We start from the raw sequence: 19608 nt of genomic DNA on the forward strand, positions 1-19608 counted from the left end.
AACTACGTTGCACTCTGTAATCTTGCACTGTATTGCGCTCTGCAATCTTGATTTGTGTTACAGTCTGTAATCTTGCTCTGCATTGCGCTCTGAAATCTTGCGCAGCATTGCGCTCTGTAATCTCAAAATGCATTGCTCTCTGTAATCTTGAGCAGCACTGTGCTCTGTAATCTTGCTGTGCGTTGCGCTCTGTAATATTGCTGTGCGTTGCGCTCTGTAATATTGCTGTGCGTTGCGCTCTGTAATATTGCTGTGCGTTGCGCTCTGTAATCTTGCTGTGTGTTGCACTCTGTAATCTTGTGCTGTGTTGCGCTCTGTAATCTTGCAGTGCATTGCGCTCTGTAATATTGCGTTGTGCTCTGTAGTCTTGCGCTGCGTTGCGCTCTGTAGTCTTGCATTGTGCTGCACTTTGTAATCTTGTGCTGCACTGCACTCTGTAATCTTGCATTGCTTTTCACTCTGTAATCTTGCACTGTATTGCGCTCTGCAATCTTGAGCTGTGTTACAGTCTGTAATCTTGCTCTGCATTGCGCTCTGAAATCTTGCGCAGCATTGCGCTCTGTAATCTCAAAATGCATTGCGCTCTGCAATCCTGAGCTGCATTGCACTCTGTAATCTTGCGCTGCATTGAGCTCTGTTATTTTGCTCTGCACTCTGTAATCTTGCGCTGCATTGAGCTCTGTTATTTTGCTCTGCACTCTATAATCTTGCGCTGCATTGAGCTCTGTTATTTTGCTCTGCACTCTGTAATCTTGCGCTGCATTGAGCTCTGTTATTTTGCTCTGCACTCTGTAATCTTGCGCTGCATTGAGCTCTGTTATTTTGCTCTGCACTCTGTAATCTTGCGCTGCATTGAGCTCTGTAATTTTGCGCTGCAATCTAATCTTGAGCTGCACTATGCTCTTTTATCTTGCACTGCATTGCGCTCTGTAATCTTGCACTGTGTTGCGCTCTGTAATCTTGCACTGCATTGCGTTCTTTAATCTTGCACTGCGATGTACAAGGTCAAAATAGAAAATTCTGCCCATGCGATCCGTATTTTAGCGTCATTTACTCCTGTTTGCATTATGATTATTGGAAATGATCAAGCCACTGACACACACACACCTGTACAGGTTGAACTGGATGGACTGATGTCTTTATTCAACCTCAACTACTATGTAACTATGTAATTATCTAAAGGAAGGAAAGAATTATTTTGGCAGACGCTCATTTACGCCAGGTGCGTTAGTATTGCGCTTGTCAGCCTTGCAGAGCGCAGTCCACATGCAAAGACAGGGCAAACACTTAGTTTCCTATTACATCAGTTCACATCTCTGCGCTGCAGCAGTGTGCACTGGAAAAAGTAGCACAACGCAATCAAACGCATCACACTGGGGCTGTTAGGACTGAATGAAATGTCACTTAATAACATTTCTTTGAAAATCAAGAAAGAAGAAAGGTTTCCGTGCGATGTGCTCAGCACCGCAGCCTTCATACTGCACACCGGTAAAAAAATGCTCTAAACAGAGGCATTTTACACGGAATATTCCTGCCAGAAGGATCATGCTTAGATATCCATATTTCATTACGTCTGTGTTACACGAGCCCCTATAAATCCAGACATTCAGTCCCGCTACAGGTAAGCAGCCAAGTGCTGCTGCAGTAGTAGTTGTCTCTAGACGGCAATCTTTGCCTTGGGCTGTGAAATTGCAGGAGCTGTCTACCCATGGAAGCCGTCCTGTCACATAAGCCGTCTAGTGACATACATGACATTGGATTTTAAAAGGCACCTATACCCAGAACATGAATCTGTTGGTTCAGATCCTGACAGCTTAGATTTCATGATGTGTTAGCTCGTGCCATATCAACAATTATGCAAATCAAACATATGAAGCATTGGAGATTTTAGCATCTCATCTGAAATGTAAGATTTCAATTAAGATTAGGGTATTACCTCTAGCAGTTTGCTAGCTTGGCAAATTATATTCCAATGAATAATGGCCACCCAAATGACAATGTCAAGGAGATCATCTGGAAGCATTGTTTACCTCATCCTTGTATGGGAAAATAGATATTGTACTATGTGTGCTGGTGTTATCATCATATGTATTTGTGTGCAAGGAACACTCAATAGGAAACGTACCTCAAAGGGGTATTAAACCCAAAAGCAAATACATATTCTCTATGAGCGTTTTTTTCTGCCAAGGGAACTGGAGTTTTTTTTACACCCAGTGTGCATGGAGCCTAACACTCACAGGGTTAGCTGAAACATTTGCTGTTATGTAAATGCTGTGCCTGTTGCTGCCCAGAAGGTGGATTCTTCTGGTCTTTATAAATGTACCCTTAAAATGCACAGTGATTGCAGGAAAAGACTACATGCTAACTAACTTGCTGTACATCCAGTATCTCACAAAAGTAAGCACCCCTCACATTTTTGTAAATATTTTATTATATCTTTTCATGTGACAATACTGAAGAAATGATACTTTTGCTATGTAAAGTAGTGTATGTACAGCTTGTATACCAGTGTAAATTTGCTGTCCCCTCAAAGTGAGTACACGCCTAAGTGAAAATGTCCAAATTTCCCTCCCCGGTGTCATGTGACTCATTAGTGTTACAAGGTCTCAGGTGTGAACGGGGAGCAGGTGTGTTAAATTTGGTGTTATCGCTCTCGCTCTCTCACACTGGTCACTGGAAGTTCAACATGGCATCTCATGGCAAAGAACTCTCAGAGGATCTAAAAAAAAGAATCATCGCTCTACATAAAGATGGCCTAGACTATAAGAAGATTGCCAAGATCCTGAAACAGAGCTGCAGCACAGGGGGCCAAGACCATACAGCGGTTTAACAGGACAGGATCCATTCAGAACAGGCCTTGCCATGGTCGTCCAAAGAAGTTGAGTGCATGTGCTCAGCATCATATTCAGAGGTTGTCTTTGGGAAATAGACGTATGAGTGCTGCCAGCAATGCTGCAGAGGTTGAAGGGGTGGGGGGGGGTCAGTCTGTCAGTGCTCAGACCACGCTGCATTAAATTGGTCTGCATGGATGTTGTCCCAGAAGGAAACCTCTTCTAAAGATGATGCATAAGGAAGCCCGAAAACAGTTTGCTGAAGACAAGCAGACTAAGAATATGGATTACAGGAATCATGTCCTGTGGTCTGATGAGATCATGAGTGCTGCCGGCACTGGGGAGCTACAGCTCATTGAGGGAACCATGAATGCCAACATGTATTGTGACATACTGAAGCAGAGCATGATCCCCTCCCTTCAGAGACTGGGCCGCAGGGCAATATTCCAACATGATAACAACCCCAAAACACACCTCCAAGACGACCACTGCCTTGCTAAAGAAGCTGAGGGTAAAGATGATGGACTGGCCAAGCATGTCTCCAGACCTAAACCCTATTGAGCATCTGTGGGGCATCTTCAAACGGAAGGTGAAGGTCTCTAACATCCACCAGCTCTGTGATATCATCAGGGAGGAGTGGAAGAGGACACCAGTGGCAACCTGTGAAGCTCTGGTGAACTCCATGCCCAAGAGAGTTAAGGCAGTGCTAGAAAATAATGGTGGCCACACAAAATATTTACACTTTGGGCCCAATTTGGACATTTTCACTTAGGGGTGTACTCACTTTTGTTGCCAGTGGTTTAGCTATTAATGGCTGTGTGTTGAGTTATTTTGAGGGGACATCAAATTTACACTGTTATACAAGCTGTACACTCACTACTTTACATTGCAGCAAAGTGTCATTTCTTCAGTGTTGTCACATGAAAAGATATAATAAAATATTTACAAAAATGTGAGGGGTGTACTCAGTTTTGTGAGATACTGTATGTGGGACTTAACAATGAAAATGACCACCGCTCTCACGAATATGGGCATATTGTTCAAACAAAAATCTGTACCTGATTGGCAGTCAGTTGGCAATCATTTCCCTTTATGTGTAAGCATGTATAGGCTATCTGTAGGCAGATATCAAAGATGAATCATAATCCACTGATTCCATTCTGACAATCCCTCACTCAGTTTATGGTTGTAGCAGCATTACATTCACTGGGTTTATGGGCAATCTCCTGTACCATCTCAGGCTGTTTTGTATCCCCTATAACAAGGGCTTCATAATCCAAACGCCTTTGGGATACAGGGACCAAATAATGGGATATAACAAATTGAAAAGGATTTAAAAAAAAGAGCTGCACCATGCACCTCTTTTAATCCTTTTCAATTTGTTTTTTCCGATACAGGGATGGAGACGCTGGGCATACCTGCCGGTGTCTCACTTAAAGTCCCACATAGCCCACATTGTCCAAATAATGGGATATGGGATCTCTGTAAAATGTAAATGGAAACATGATTCATTGTATTATTAAATCTGATATCAAAGTAGAGAAATCTCAACTTCAGAAGTATCTCAATTAATTGTTTGGATTGTACAAAAACAGCAAATAAAAAAAATCTCAATAGTTGAAGCTAACTTGGGTACTTGATTTGACATTTTTATATAAATAAATTAGTGGTGCATTGAAATCAAAATTCTGGTGCCGAATCCGAAACCAAAAATTCAGGATGCACTTGGCTGAAGCCCAAAACCGAAATGGACAGTTTTTAAAAATGTTTTTTTAAATTGTTGTGGCTGGATTTTTTGCTTTTAAGTCAATGAGACGCGAGTTTGTATTGAAGTCAATAGGGGGTGTTTTTGCAATTAAGTCAATTTCATTGAGGTCAATGGGACATGAATTTGCATTGAAGTCAATGAGACGCAGCATGACATTATCGGCACTTTTTTTTTTCCTATTGGCAAAATGCTGATAACCCTATTTGGGCTGGTAATTTTTGGCGGCCAATACATGGGTGCATCCCTCAAATCAATATCATAAAATCATTATGATTTTCTTTTAGCTGTTCCTTTCCTAGGTGTACATATGTAAAGTAAAACCAAGCTATTGACATCTTTAAAGTCATACAGGTTCCTAATAAAACCGAAGATGATAATTTTGACAGTCTAGTTGAGGTTTTATGGGGACATTTTGGGCAATCCGTTGTGGGTCTGTAATTATACAAAGATTAAGAACCCCAGCTCTACACAGCATAGATATTGCAAGACCCTGGTACCTGGGGCACAGGATCCAACTTTACTGCCTGGTGCCCGGGTCTAGCAAAACCTCTTTTGCCCAGAATAATTCTAACTGTTCTGAGTTCCTGCCACTAACTGTTTCTCATTGTTACAATATATTTTACAGATCATTTTTTAAACAATCTTTAAAAATGAGCACCAATGATTTGTGTTTCTAAGCTCCCATTGTCCACCCATGAATAGAGCTGTGATGAAGGAGGCAGATACCACTGATCACCTATACTGCAGAGGATACTGGCCACCATACTGCAGAGGGCCCTGTCCACAAATGCTGCATGGGGCATTGGGCTCAATTCACAAAGAGTTATTTTACTCTTAAAATCTTAGATAAAATAACTCAGAGATTTTTTCACACATGTTTTTGCAATTCCCAAAAACGCTATTAAAATAAAGCATGGGTTATTTCATCAAATTGTAAGGTATTTTACTATTTTACCATGTGGTATTTTATCTCATGACATGATAAGCAGTGGAGAAGGATTAGAATCCCTGTCAGTTTTTAGTGCTAATATAGAGGTAAAATTGTTTACACTTACTCACTTAGGCCCCGATTCACACTTGTGAGACTTGCCATGTGACTTTGGAACCCCAAGTCACATGACAAGTTGCACCCCAAGTTACCCCATAGGTACCTTTTTATATCTGTGCGACCTAAAGTTCCTGCACTACTTTGATTCGACTTTCATGCGACTTGAGGGCCATAGACTTCAATGTAAGCCCTCAAAAGTCGCATGAAAGTCGCACTTGAATGATATACATGCAAATTGTGTGCGACAAAGTCACACTCATCCAAAGTCCCATCAAAATCACATCTAAGTCGCATCCTGTCGTACAGTAAAGTCCCAAAGGAAAACACACAATTTTTAGGTTGCACAAGTGTGAATGGGGACAGTATATGCATTAATACAAAAGAAAAATGGTAAATAGAATAGCAGTCAAAGGGAAGCTGCTTTAATGGCGTATCAAAAGCAACCAAGTTAAATTAAGTAACTACAAAATATCTTTGTAAATGTTACATTTTAAGGCTTCATGTACACGGAAGTTTGAAAACCTCTCCTGAACACTGGAACTTGACAACTAGTAACCGACGGTTGAAAGCGTCGAGATTTTCCCTCTATTTTCTTGGGACAACCCAAAATTTGGGGTTTCTTTTACTTTTGTTCACCTTTGATGATAATGGTAAACAGGGCAAATAGAGCGGAAGAATCTCCCTAACAGGGGCACAGACAGCAATAAAAAAAACAGGGGTTCTAATCCATCTACACTTTATCCATAACTAAAAAACATAGTTTTGCCTTTAGTTATACGGTAGGTAAATCAGCCCCGATGATTCTGTGTTTTTAATCTTTAGGTTTCTATGCATTACTGTTGAGAAACTGATCCAAACAGTAGAGACTCCTCCAAATCAGCTATTGTATTTTTACATTTCTTAAATATAGGGATGCACCGAAATGAAAATTCTGGGCCGAAACCGAAAATGCAGGATGCCCTTGGCCGAAAACCGAAACCGAAAATGACTTTTCCCCCCAAATAATTTTAAAATAGATAGAAGAGGGGCATACACCAAAAACAGGCAGGCGTACACTTGTCGCTGCCACCCTGTCACAGTGTATGTACTGTATATGTACTGTGACGGGTTGGCAAGTGGTTAATTTAATTACCAATGGTATTTGTATTATGCAGCATGAGGGGGTTAATGTATTGCCACTGCTGGTCACTGATGCATTAGTGACCAACCAGTGGCAGTTAATTAACCCCTTTGTGCTGCATTAGTGCAACCAGTATCAGTGTTAATTAACACTGGTTGCACTGATACTGGTTGCATTAATGCAGCACAAAGGGGTTAATTAACTGCCACTGGTTGGTCACTAATGCATCAGTGACCAGCAGTGGCAATACATTAACCCCCTTCATGCTGCATAATACTAATACCATTGGTAAGCTCGCCTCAGCTTCCAGGCAGTACACCCTCTCCCCCCTGCCTCAGCGTCCACCCCCCCCTGTCTCAGTGTCCCTCCCCATCCCAAGGATGCAATCTCTTACTGTCACTCTGCGCCTCCGGTGTCCTTCCTTTCAAAAGACGCGCCTCTGGCCGGCGGCCTGCCTCCCTGTGATGTCACTACTACTACAATCTGTGCATGAATGAACTAACACACCGGGCGGGCGGGCGAGCTGCTGCTAATAGCTATAACTATGTGAGCGCTTGACTTCCCTGTCAGTGGAGATACCCGCCTGATAGGGAAGTGAAGCGCTCACATAGTTATAGCTATTAGCGTCCGCTCACCCGCCCGCCCGGGGTTTTTGTTCATTCATGCACATCGTAGTAGTAGTGACATCACTGGGAGGCGGGTCTTTTGAAACCTGCGCTGCGCCCGCGGCTGCCATCTTTAATATCGGCATCTTTAACCCATTTTCGGCCGAAATGGAATAAGCTCTTCCGGTTGCCGAAATTTCGGTGCATCACTACTTAAATACCTCATGGCTGGACCACTACTTAATTACCGCATGCATTTATTTATTTGTTCCCTTCAGTGAATTGACTTTAACACAGTTTTAGGAGTTACTTACCTCATGTTTTTGGTTTGGGAGGTAAATACCTCATGAGGTGATCGGGATTCGATATTTATAGCTTCTCATAAAAAAATGGAGAAAATGTGTCACGTGATTCAATTACCTCATGAGATATTCTTTCATGAATTGAGCCCACAGACCACCAACGCTCCAGAAGGCACTGATTGCTGAACACCAATATTGTAGGGGTACTGTCCACCACCATTTAGGCCACTGAGCATTGACCACTACCTTTTAAGGGGACACTCCCTACTGACTACCAACATTTTAGGGTGCCCTGATCACCAGTGTTTTCAAGGGGCTCTTACTACTATCCCCACTGACCATCAATTAAAGGGAGCTTTTACTCCTGACTACAGACTTCTGTTATGTGATTTTGTGTTGTACATTACATACTCTTGACCATAGTGTTCATTGTCTCAACAGTTGCTGGTTTACTTGAAGACCAGGCCGCCTATTTCTGCTATTTGTTGCTCACAAGTTAAAATCAGTATTTTTTTGCTAGAAAATTACTTAGAACCCCCAAAACATTATATATACTGTATCTATATATATATTTAGCAGAGACCTAGAGAATAAAATGGCGGCCATTGCAATATTTTATGTCACCCTGAATTTGTGCAGCGGTCTTTCAAATGCAATTGTTTTGGGAAAAAATACACTTCAATACATTTAAAAAAATAAACAGTAAAGTTAGCCCAATTTTTTTGTATAATGTGAAAGATGATGTTATGCTGAGTTAATAGATAGCTAACATGTTACGCTTAAAAATTGAGCAGACTCATGGATTGGCGACAAACTAGGGTACTTAAAAATCTCCATAGGTGAGGCTTTAAAAATTTTTATTGGTTACCTGTTTAGAGTTACAGAGGAGGTCTTGCACTAGAATTATTGTTCTCACTCTAACAATAGCGGCGATACCTCACCTGTGTGGTTTGAACACTGTTTACATTTGCGGGTGCAACTTACATATGTGTTTTCTTTGGGCCACGAGCACAGAGGGATGGGGTGCTTTAAAAAAACATTTAAAAAAAAAAATGTGATCACTTTTATTGCTGTCACAAGAAATGTAAACATCCCTTGTGACATTAATGGGCAGTGACAGGTACTCTTTATGGAGGGATCTGGGGTTTAAAAGGCCCCAAACCCCTCTTCTGCACTTGAAAGTATTCAAAACGCTAAGATCTGTGTTTTTGAATACTTTCGATTTTTTAAAAACTGGCGCCGTTGGCTGCAATGGTGAACCGGAAGTGACATTGCTTCCAGGTTACTACATCGGATACCTGATCAAAGCCTATTCTGGCTTTATTTTGGTCTCCGTGCAGCTGGCAGACATGTCGGCTGGTGGCTTGGGCCTCCCGATGGGACGGGAGAGCCTGGGCGAGCCGTGGAAGGCTTTAGAAGGGGGGAATGTCCCCTGCCGCTGCTTGTAATAACAGCTGAGCTGCTACCTAGCCGCATCGGTTGTCATTACAAGAAAGCCGACCGTTGGCTGTGAAAAACGGTTCGGGGGTGATGCCTGTTGATGCCACTTGAGCAAAATGACATACAGGTACGTGATTTAGTGGCAAGTGATAAAGCCTCCCTAAAAATTTTTCCCATGCAGTGGGGCTGTGTCTGCACTGCATGAGTTAACTGCTCGTTTTTGCCTAGGGTATTGGAGATCACAGATATGCTTACCTATTTCTCAGATCCTCCTCACACAAGACTGGTCCCTGTGGCTACTGCAAAAGCCCATGTGATCTAGCAGTCTTGTCCAGTGGACTGTTACTGATGTCAACACGTACATAGACCTGCTCTGGACATGAGGACGTCAGGAACAGTCGTGCTCCAGTCGAACGCTGGATCATGGAAGAGCACTGTGTGCCATTGGAACAAAGGATCAGTTGAGTATACAGCTTTCTTCTCTCTCCTGGAAAAAACAAGCAGTTTACCCGTGGAGTTTGGCTTTAAATATTTTAAGTTCCTCTGTAAGATACGCAATTGCATATCTTACAGAAAAAGCATACAGAGTGAAATTGTTTCATTCGCTTGTCATGAGTTTTTTGTGCATCTGTGAGACTCTTCCCTGTGGCACAGTTATCAATGTTCATTTTGTAAGTACAAGGACCTTGGCAAATGTGGAATTTATACAAAGAGTAGGCTCATGTTTTATTTATGCATTCCCATTTAAGCCTCTGCCATTGTTTGATCCACACCCACAGTATATTTATTTATTAAAGTTACTTATATAGCGCCGTCAATTTACATATATATATTGTACATTTACATCAGTCCCTACCCTCAAGGAGCTTACAATCTAAGATCCTTAACTCACATTTATACATATACTAGGGTGCCTACAATTTTTAGAAATCAGATACTCCGTCACTCAGTACATCAGGATTTATCAGTTTTTAGATCTCTACCATAGTGTGTGGATTCTATAACGTTCCTACAGACTAAATACAATACACTGATTTGGGTTATTTTCACCAAAGAAATGTAGCAGAATATTCTTTGGCCTAAATTTATAAAGAATGTTTATTTATCTGCAAAATTTTATAACAGAATTTTTTTTGTTTATTTAGTAAAAAATAAAAAACCCAGTGGTGATTAAATACCACCAAAAGAAAGCTCTATTTGTGTAAATAAAACAAATAAAAATGTAGTTTGGGTAAAGTGTTGCATGACCGTGCGATTACCATGCAAAATGCGACAGCGCTGAAAGCTGAAAATTTCCCTGTGCGGGAAGGGGGTAAAGTGCCCAGTAGGCAAGTGGTTAAAAGACATGTAGTCAGTCTTTATTATTAGGGATACACTGATACCATTTTTTTTTTACAGCGAGTACCGTTACTTTTTTTTTTTAGTACCCGCCTATACCAATTACCAATACCCTCCGGCAACTGTTCTGTTTACACTTCAGCTGTCAACAATGGTACAAAGCACTAGAAAGTTATTTACAGAATTATTATTATTTTTTTTCTAATTTTGCATTTTTTATAAGGTGAATTGTGTAAACATACGTTAAAGGTGTAAAAATTATAACGAACAAAGCAAGAAACCAAAAAAAAAAGTTTTAATTAATAATAGTTTATAAAATAGAAGTGAATAAAAAAAGTCAATAGAAAAATAATAATTAAATGGAGAAGGAGAATAAGGAGTTAAGTAAGGATGATTAGAGTAAATTAGGGGTTAATATGGGTTAAACAGAGGATCATTTAATTAAAAAAAAATAATAATATCTACTTGACAGGTTGCTTTAAACTGTCTTCCTCTGCAGATCGAAGTTCATCCCTTTGATCTGTAGCTGAATAAATAGAAAGATTCAAAAAGAAACCATGTTTCTTTTTATCTTTCTGTTTCAGTAGCTAAGACATTGTCCGACTCCTTTTTTTTCTTTTGACAGCTCCAATTGCCAGGACTTTGTTTACACTTCAGATGTAAACAGGGGAACCCCACTTGCAGCTGAATGACTCAACAGTTGTTAAAAGGCTGTAGCCATATTCCTTAGCAACCTGTAATTGCCAGCATTTTTTATATGACTCATCTATATTAATAAAACCCAAGTGTCCCTGCGTCCATCCCTGTGTCCGTGGAATTTCTCTACTGCGCATGTGGCCCACATACAGCCGTTGGGACGAACACACCGCCGCAGGAAAATTACTGTCATGGGCGAACCAAAGGTGCTGGAGACCCCAAAATTGTATCGCAGGTAGCCAAGACGCTCCCCTACAGCTGAGAAAAATTTGGGGTTTCGGGGATGAAAGGGCGCGGGGCAGTGACCCCGAGAGCCGGGCCTCCCCCCACCATAGACTCCAATGTTAAACCTGGTCACCTCGCGGTTAGGTCACGGCCCGGTTCTCGGGGTCACAGCTCCGCGCCCTTTCATCCCCGAAACCCCAATATTTTCTCAGCTGTAGGGGAGCGTGTTGGCCACCTGCGATACAATTTTGGGGTCTCCAGCACCTTTGGTTCGCCCTTGACAGCTCCCCAAATGGACCGTGACCTAACTGCGAGGTGACCAGGTTTAACTTTCGAGTCTATGGCAGGAGGTGGCCCGGTTCTCGGGGTCATTGCCCCGCGCTCTTTCATCCTCAAAACCCCGGGGTTGGGGTCTCCAGCACCTTTGGTTCACCCGTGACAGCAATTTTCCCGGGAGGGGAGGTGGTGGTGGATTTGGGGGTCTTTTCCTATTGGATGATCCACTGTTCTGTGTGTGTGTGAGGAGCTCCCCTCCCCCCTCCTCTCTGATTTCCCGCCCTCACATATCCCCTCCCCCACACCAATCTCCAACCCAACATTTATCGTTCAATCCCCCCCATAAACTACAATCCCCTCCCTCCCTCATACACTACAATCCCCTCCCTCCCTCATACACTACAATCCCCTCCCTCCCCCATACACTACAATCCCCTCCCTCCCCCTTACACTACAATCCCCTCCCTCCCCCATACACTATAATCCCCCTCCACCATACACTATAATCCCCTCCCCCCCATACACTATAATCCCCTCCCCCATACACTACAATCCCCTCCCTCCCTCATACACTACAATCCCCTCCCCCCCATACACTACAATCCCCTCCCCCCATACACTACAATCCCCTCCCTCCCCCTTACACTACAATCCCCTCCCTCTTACACTATAATCCCCTCCCCCCATACACTATAATCCCCTCCCCCCATACACTATAATCTCCTCCCCCCTCACTACAATCCCCCCCCCACACTACAATCCCCTCCCTTCCCCATACACTACAATTCCATCCCTTCCCCCAACACACTACAATCCCCTCCCCCCAACACACTACAATCCCCTCCCTCCCCCCACGCTACAATCCCCTCCCTTCGCCCGTGACAGCAATTTTCCCGGGAGGGGAGGTGGTGGTGGATTTGGGGGTCTTTTCCTATTGGATGATCCACTGTTCTGTGTGTGTGAGGAGCTCCCCTCCCCCCTCCTCTCTGATTTCCCGCCCTCACATCTCCCCTCCCCCACACCAATGTCCAACCCGACATTTATCGTTCAATCCCCCCCATACACTACAATCCCCTCCCTCCCCCATACACTACACTCCCCTCCCTCATACACTACAATCCCCTCCCCCCATACAATACAATCCCCTCCCTCCCCCTTACACTACAATCCCCTCCCTCCCCCATACACTACAATCCCCTCCCTCATACACTAGAATCCCCCCTCCCCATACACTATAATCCCCTCCCCCATACACTATAATCCCCTCCCCCATACACTATAATCCCCTCCCCCCATACACTATAATCCCCTCCCCCCATACACTATAATCTTCTCCCCCCATACACTACAATACCCTCCCCCCCATACACTACAATCCCCTCCCCCATACGCTACAATCCCCTCCCCCCATACACTACAATCCTCTCCCTCCCCCCACACTACAATCCCCTCCCTCCCCCCACACTACAATCCCCTCCCTCCCCCCACACTACAATCCCCTCCCTCCCCCATACACTTTAGAACCCCTCCCCCATACACTATAATCTCCCCCCATACACTACAATCCCCTCCCTCCCCCATACACTACAATCCCCTCCCCTCATACACTACAATCCCCTCCACCCCCCCATACACTACAATCCCCTCCTTCCCCCATACACTACAACCCCCCCCCCACACTACAATCCCCTCCCTCCCCCATACACTACAATGCCCTCCCTTCCCCATACACTACAATCTACTCCCTTCCCCATACACTACACTCCCCCCCCCATACACTACAATCCCCTTCCCCCATACACTACAATCCCCTCCCCCCCACACTACAATCCCCCCCCCCACACTACAATCCCCTCCCTCCCCCCACGCTACAATCCCCTCCCTCCCCCATACACTACAATGCCCTCCCTTCCCCATACACTACAATCTACTCCCTTCCCCATACACTACACTCCCCCCCCATACACTACAATCCCCTTCCCCCATACACTACAATCCCCTCCCCCCCCACACTACAATCCCCTCCCCCCAATACACTACAATCCCCTCCCCCCAATACACTACAATCCCCCCTCCCCCCCACTACAATCCCCTCCCTTCCCCCCCACGCTACAATCCCCTCCCTCCCCCATACACTGTAGAACCCCTCCCCCATACACTGTAGAACCCCTCCCCCATACACTATAATCTCCCCCCCCCATACACTACAATCCCCTCCATCCCCCCCATACACTACAATTCCCTCCCTCCCCCATACACTACAATTCCCTCCCTCTCCCCCCCCCCATACACTACAATCCCCTCTGTCCCCCATACACTGTACAATGGGTTCTACATCCATGTCAGGAGATGGAGCATCTGACGGACTGCGCATGCATGGTAAATTATGTCACTCCAGCTGACTGCTCCGCTCAGCTGGGGTTGACATCATTATTGCGCGTGCGCAGTCCGTCAGATGCATTTTTCGACGGGAGACAGTGCGGGAAGAATAATTATAGCGAACAGCTGACTGAGAGGAGCCGGGGAGGCATTATCCTACAGGACAGCGGCCGTGTAATCTGTTCTAAGTATACTAAATAATAATAATAAAAAATAAATAATAAAAAATAAGAAATTAAGAAATACAAAATATAACGAAATACTAAAGATACATATTAAAAACCAAATATGAAATATTAGTATTAAAAAAAAAAAAAAATATATATATATATATATATATATATATATATATATATATATATATATATATACAGTATATAGCTCCTTCTGTTCTAAGTATACTAAATAATCTATACATATAAAGTACAAGTGTCTCTGCGTCCAGTCCCTGTGTCCGTGGGATTGCGCTACTGCGCATGTGCCCCACGGGCAGCCGTTGGGACTTGGAGCGCAGAGACTTCGGGCGGCCGGGCAAAACTGTTGAAGTGGAGGGTGTGCGCTCGCGCGGACTTACTGCTAAGTCTGTTTTTACAAATGTTTGACCACATATGTTCTAGCGCCCGTTAATTTAATGGGCTTAATGTCTAGTTATTTTATAAAATAGTATACAGTTGACAATATATAACACAATCTTTTGATGCAAACTTGTTTGATGCACTTCAATTCCACCCAATATGTCATATGACGGCGCCCAAGAACGACCTCACTCACGTGCCCTTGGGGGTGCGCAGTGCAGCGATCGTGGCTGCGCGGTGTTGCTAGGACCCGGATCTTGGTAAAGAGCCAATGACGTGGCTTTTACCCATGAGGAAGTGCTGTTTATCTCCTCCCCATACACCATCAAAATATGTGGCGAGGAGAGCCAATCAGCGGCTCCTCCTCAAAGGGGAGTCTAAGACAGGTAATCAGGGCACTGATCATCAGTAAAAAAACAGTACCCACAGTGCCCTATGATCAGTGTCCACAATCAGTGCCCATAGTGCTGCCAGTCAGTGCCGATCAGTGCCTGCCCATCTGTGCTGCCCATCAGTGTCCATCAGTGCCGCCTGTCAGTGCCCATCAGTGCCGCCCGTCAGTGCTCATCAGTGCTGCCCGTCAGTGCCCATCAGTGCCGCCCATCAGTGCCATCCGTCAGTCCCACCTTTCAGTGCTCATCAGTGCCGCCTATCAGTGCCACCTATCAGTGACCATCAGTGCGGCATATTAGTACCTCCTCATTAGTGTCATCTCATCAGTGCCCATAAGTGCCACCTCATCAGTGCCCATCAGTGCAGCCTATCAGCGCCGCCTCATCAGTGAAGGAGAAAAATTACTTATTTTCAAAATTTACTGACAGAAAATAAGAAAAACGTTTTTTCTTTCACAATTTTCTCCTTTTTTTAAAAAGAAATAAAAAAAACCAGATAAAAAATAAAAAACAGATTAAATGCCACCAAAAGAAAGCTCTATTTGTGTGAAGAAAATTAAAAAAAATTCATATGGGTACAGTGTAGCATGACCGCGCAATTGTCATTCAAAGTGTGACAGTGCTGAAAGCTGACAATTGGCCTGGGCAGGAAGGGGGTGAAAGGGTCCTGTATTTAAGTGGTTAAAACATGACCAACAGCACCAGGTAAAAAAAAAAAAAGAACACTAAGTACAACAAGCAGCTGTAAGTGCCTGCATATTGGTTCCCTTCCCTGCAAGCTTCAAAACCAGAGCTTTTCTCTTATTTAACCACTTTAACCAAGGCTTTATCTTTGTGTGAAACCATTAAGGGAACCCTCATCTCTTATTTGACAGATAGTTATCCTATAGTGGTTACCAGGCTACTGTATATAACAGTTCACTGTGTAGGCAGATGTTTTTGAACTCCCTGTCATTTTGGCTCCTATAACAGTTTCTTGGCCACCTATGGATTTATTTACGCTATTGACCTATTGTGGAATTCTAGGCTATTCCTAAATAGGCCTAAAACTGTTCCCTCCCCCTTCTAACCCTATTTTATCTCTATGGAAGGAAGATGCCCATACTAAGGCTGGCCATACATGGTGCAAATTTCTTTGTGGTTGCAAGAAAGAAATTTGCTTGATTCCCCGTAAACACAGTCAGTGTTGATGTGGGAATCCCTCCTGTCAGGCCATTGTCTTTTGCTGCTGGAAGAAGAGAGGAATTATTGCTAGCAGCTATGGTAGCCGCTACCGATAATCGCAAGAGAATCCAGCAGGCTGGTTATACCCAAGTTGATCGATCGATCAATTTGGTACATTCAGCCTGCCCATTTAACGTTTGAATCTCAGCAGGAACAGTGTATGGCCTGCCTTACCTATTCTCAGGGTGCTCAGGTCCAATCACATGATTAGCTCCCAGTGGTGGCTTCAGGGGTTAGGAGGGACAGCCGAGAAAGGATACCCAATAGTAAGAATATGGATGACATCGCTGCCCAGGCATTTCCACCATTGTCATTATGAAGACTTAATTGTTGGTACAAAAGGTGAACTAAAACCGGCCAAAGACAGTGCAATTTCTTTCCTGCAAAGAAATTAGCTTGATTTCCCCATTAACACAGTCAGTGTTGATGGGAGAATCCTTGCCTCTAAATGCTGGACTACCACACCAGAAAACCGTGCATTGTGCATGGTTGTGGGGCTGTTTCAGCACTGCTCCATACATTTGAACAGGTCGCGTTGAGCAGGCGGAAGTGACGGGGTATTATTCCTGCCACAGTCGTGATGTTTTGCTATGCTTTGCAATGCTTTTGCATGTGTACACCTCTGGTCTTCCCACCTAAAGGGGGAGCGGTTGAGCAACTGCAGGGTTTTACGGACCCCCAACCACAAGTGTAAACCAGCCCCATGCCCTAAAGCGATATTAAAGCGGAATTCCGGCCTCAAAATCGACTTCACACTGTCCGCTTGCTGTAATGTAGTTGAAAAAGATTTGGATAATTTCAATTTTTTTTTTTGATTTACTTACCTTGTTATTAAAGAAAATATACTTACCTTCCTTCCTCTTCCTCTGTCTGCGGCCGCGGCCCGTCTCTTCCTGCTTGCATTGACTCCTGGGAGCCGAATGTCATCGCTCCCAGGAGTCAATGCGCCTGTACCGGCCCTGCTCATCACTTCTGGTTCAGGCATGTCATTCCCTGCTAAACAGCTTCTGGGCATGCCCAGAAGCCGTGCAGTGATGATGCGCCTGCACCGGAAGTGATGAGCAGGGCCGGTGCAGGGCATTCTGGGACTCCAACATCACCGAAGAGGATGCTCCGGCTTCAGCTGCCCACACCTGAGATGGCAGTGCTGGACAAGACATTTTTAAGGTAAGTATTTCTTCTAAAAGGTAAGTGAACCCGGGGACAGTTCAGAGGCTATCGTTGCTGAAGTGCACTAGCCCGGACTGTCCCGGGGGTATTTTGTAGCTAAAAACAATTTTTGAGGCCGGAACTCTGCTTTAAGTTCTTGTTTTTTTGTGTAGTGGTTTAGCACAGAGCAGCCCAGTTCCTCCTCTTCTCTGGTCCCTCTTCGGTGCTCCTAGCCCCTCCCTCCTGCCCCCAGAGCCAGCAGCTTGCTATGGGGCCACCTGAGCCGAGCCGCTGCTCTGTATGTCTATTTAGACACAAGTCTGTGGCTTGACCCCTCCCCCTCTCTCCTTAATGGCTCAGTGTCTTCGACTGACAGCAGCCAATGGCGCCTGCTGCTGTTTTAGCCAATGAGAACGGAGATTCCCAAGACTTTGTTGCTCTCGTGCAACATTGCTGGATCGAGATGGGGCTCAGGTAAGTATTGGGGGGGGGGGTGCTGCACACAGAATGTTTTTTATCCAAATGCATAGGGTAGAAAAAAAATCCTTCTGCCTTTAGAAGCACTTTAACACCTAATAACTAAATTTATGAAGCAAAGCATTAAAACCATTTACAAATATGGGAAGACAAGATATATTTGCAGTTGAGTATATCTAATTTAAATGTATCAGCCCCTCGAGTACATAAATGCATCAGTGTTTTTGATGTACAAAAGATGAACTTACATTTTAAATTATTTTAAGTGTATGCATAGCCTTCTTTTCCTTTTTTTAATTATTTAACTTTTTGTTAGCTTTGGATATAGTAAAGGTTAAAACCTTTATAATTTATGTTTATTTTTTATTGTCTGTATTTCATTGGGAAGTTTTCCTATTACTTCTTCTCCCAATGCATTACTACAATTGGTAGTGAGAAGTCATTTTTACAAAGTGTGGGAAATTCCCGTCTTAGACATTTGTTACCGGAACAGGTGATTACGTTGAATGAATTCCCTAGTTTCCAGTGACAACTCTACAATTTAGGTTTTGGCTATACATACACAATTTATAAAACAGTTCCCACTTTTCTTTTTTGTCTATAAAACATCATATATCACAAACAGTATATTTACCCTGGGACATACTATAATCTCAGAAAAAGGTTAAAGTATAAGAGGACAGCTGTTTATAATCATAGGTTGCTATGCATCATACACATGTACACAGTGACATATGTTGTCCTATACTAATACTACCATATCTGACTTAAGCACAAAAATGCAATATCTTCCACACATAGTATTATTCTGATTTTAGCGTATACCGTATGTTTAGTATTTATAGTGAATAAATGCTATTCAATTTTGGGAAGTGATGTGACATATTGAGCTTCTTTGTGATAATCAAGTAATGTATCACTGTATATGGGTTAAGCATTGAGCATTATTTCTTTTGGCAGCAACAACAATCTGTGGCTTTTGTTTCTATGATTTAAAAAATATATTAGCAAATTGGTTTCTGGGAAGAGAATCTACTGAGCCACTGGGTGCATCTATGCGTGCAGGGTGTTCATCTATCCTCTATGAGTGCAGGGTGTTCACCGTACACGGGCCCCAAGGAGGGAGGGGGCCCACTGTGGTCTAACCCACCCTGCACCCATGGATGGTGAAACATGGATGGCAACATTTGACAGTCAGGATGATCCGTGCGGCAGTGGGGGCAGTTACAAGCACTGATCTCCCTTTGTGGCTTTCAGTAAAGCAGCTGAAAGCTGCTTCTCTGCCTCTCCCTCCTGCAGCTATCAGCTACTTCATTGAAAGCTATACCGGGAGATCGGTTTTTGTAACTGCCCTCACCACCGCACCGATCACCCCCACTGTCCATCAAAGTTCCCTTAATCTTTGGGCCCCCATGTCCTTCTCTGACTCCCCATGTCCTTCTCTGGCTTCCTGTGTCCTCCTCCGGCTCCCTGTCTGCTCCTCTAGCGGAGAAAGGGGCCAGTAAATGTGTCATCTGTGTCAGTGATCACTGACTGTCCATTTATAACTGAGCATCCTAAACTCCAGTCACTGTCCACTTCTTTACTGACACTATCCACTGCCCTACTGATATGATTCACTGTCCAAACCTCCTCCCCCTGTAAAAGAATTGTGAAAAAAGGAAAAAAATGAGAAATTAAATTGTAAAATAAATAAATAAAATTGTACAAATTGTATAAATAAAAAAATAAACATTTACTAACACTGTCCACTGCTCCACTGA

At 43.7% G+C, this 19608-nt stretch overlaps 1 protein-coding gene across 2 annotated transcripts in view; it reads left to right on the plus strand.

Moving 5' to 3' along the window:
* The window catches only part of LOC309547738 (ras GTPase-activating protein 4-like), a 227785-nt gene that overhangs the window by 1250 nt on the left and 206927 nt on the right, over positions 1 to 19608 (plus strand). The window lies entirely within an intron of this gene.

The sequence above is a fragment of the Pelophylax lessonae genome (genome assembly GCF_965119305.1).
Source record: "Pelophylax lessonae genome assembly, chromosome: 2".
Lineage (NCBI taxonomy): Eukaryota > Metazoa > Chordata > Amphibia > Anura > Ranidae > Pelophylax > Pelophylax lessonae.